This window comes from Corapipo altera, unplaced genomic scaffold, assembly GCF_003945725.1.
Source record: "Corapipo altera isolate COAL_440 unplaced genomic scaffold, ASM394572v1 78, whole genome shotgun sequence".
Taxonomy (NCBI): Eukaryota; Metazoa; Chordata; class Aves; order Passeriformes; family Pipridae; genus Corapipo; species Corapipo altera.
This window is the reverse complement of record NW_020884904.1, coordinates 1,267,926-1,269,299: the sequence shown is the minus strand read 5'-3', so window position 1 is coordinate 1,269,299 and position 1,374 is coordinate 1,267,926. Positions and strand designations below refer to the sequence as shown.

General features: G+C 70.0%; 1 protein-coding gene across 1 annotated transcript in view; it reads left to right on the top strand.

Annotated features, from left to right (window-relative positions):
• The first annotated feature begins 1,312 nt into the window (after positions 1-1,312).
• ARNTL (aryl hydrocarbon receptor nuclear translocator like) overlaps positions 1,313-1,374 on the top strand; it is a 51,710-nt gene continuing 51,648 nt past the window's right edge. Inside the window, exon 1 of the mRNA XM_027651368.1 lies at positions 1,313-1,355. The gene's annotated coding sequence lies outside the window, so the exon portion shown is untranslated. The remainder of the gene's footprint in view (positions 1,356-1,374) is intronic.

Below are 1,374 nucleotides of genomic sequence, written 5' to 3'. Positions count from 1 at the left end.
TGGGATAACCACAACTGTGATGTGATATGATACTGCTGCAACCCCCACTTCCCTGGTGAAGTGACACCAGTAAACCTTTGGGATGTGGCATCACGGGACAGGAAATGTTAAGGCAATTACAGTGTGGCAAGGACAATCTGATGTGGCAACCGTGCAATCACACTTAGCATGTGTTTGCATTTAAAAGCAGCTAAGTTGTGATTATGTGCTTGCAACATATCCCCTATAGATGCCAGTGCCGTGGCGTGGGTTAGCTAAATTTAGGCTGTAACATGGTGCAGTGGATGGCTTTGCCATGTTCCATCACTGGTCTTGCACAGCCGCAGACCAAAATTAACGCTGGGACGGCATCGGTGCCATAGGACTGTTCTGGGAGAGATGGAGCGCTGGTGACAGCGAGAGCAGGGCCAGCGCCACACACGGGCTGCCCAGACCGGCGGGAGGGAGCCTCGGGGCTGTCACGGGCGGATTCAGGAAGGCGCTGGGTGACGAAACATCAAGTCGGTGACATGGCACCGACACAAGCACACAGAGCTGGCGGGGTGACGCGGGCCCGGTCCGGCGGCGGGAGCCGGCGGAGGCCGCCGAGGTGGCGCTGAGCTGAGGGACACGGCGGTGCCGAGGTCCCGGGGAGGTGGGTGGGCAGTCACAGCCGGGCCGCGGGGCCCCCCCGAGGGCCCGGGTTGGTGTCCCGCGGGAGGGCGGGAGACGCTGTCGGGGCAGCGCCGCCATGACCTTCACACCTCGCCGCGTGACGTCACGGCCAGCGCTGACGTCACGCGGCAGTGACGCAGCGGCGCGGGCGAACCCTACCGGCGGACGCGGGGTGGCGCGGGGGAGCGAGAGGCAGCCTCGGGCGGCAGTGCCCGGGGAAAGCGGCCGCGGCCGAGACGAACCCTCCGAACCCTCCGCGACCCCTCCCCGACCCCGCCGCCATCGCCACATCCGGGTCCCCGGCGGCTCCTCACGGCCCCCCTCCGCCGCGCGCCGTGGGGCGGGGCCAGCCTTGCCAGTCCGCGCTCCCCATTGGCCGCTGGCGCGGGGCCGCTCGGGGATTGGCCCCTGCTCGGGGGGGGCGGGCGCTGGCGTCTTCCCGGCCGCCCATTGGCCCGGGCGGGCGCGGCGCCGCTCTCCCGTTGGCGGGCGGGCGCGTCCGGCGCGGGGCCGGGGGAGGGTGCCATTGGCTGGAAAGTAGGTTAGTGGTGCGCCGTCGGGTGGCAAGCCAGGCGGAAAGTAGGTCAGGGACGGGGGGCTGCCGAGCCGGGCGCGCGGCGCTGCCGAGGGGGCCGCGACCCCCGCCCCGCCCCTCCCTTCGGCCGGGCGCGGCGCGGCGTGGGGCGCGCGCGGAGCCCGCGGTGAGCGCGAGGGGCGGCG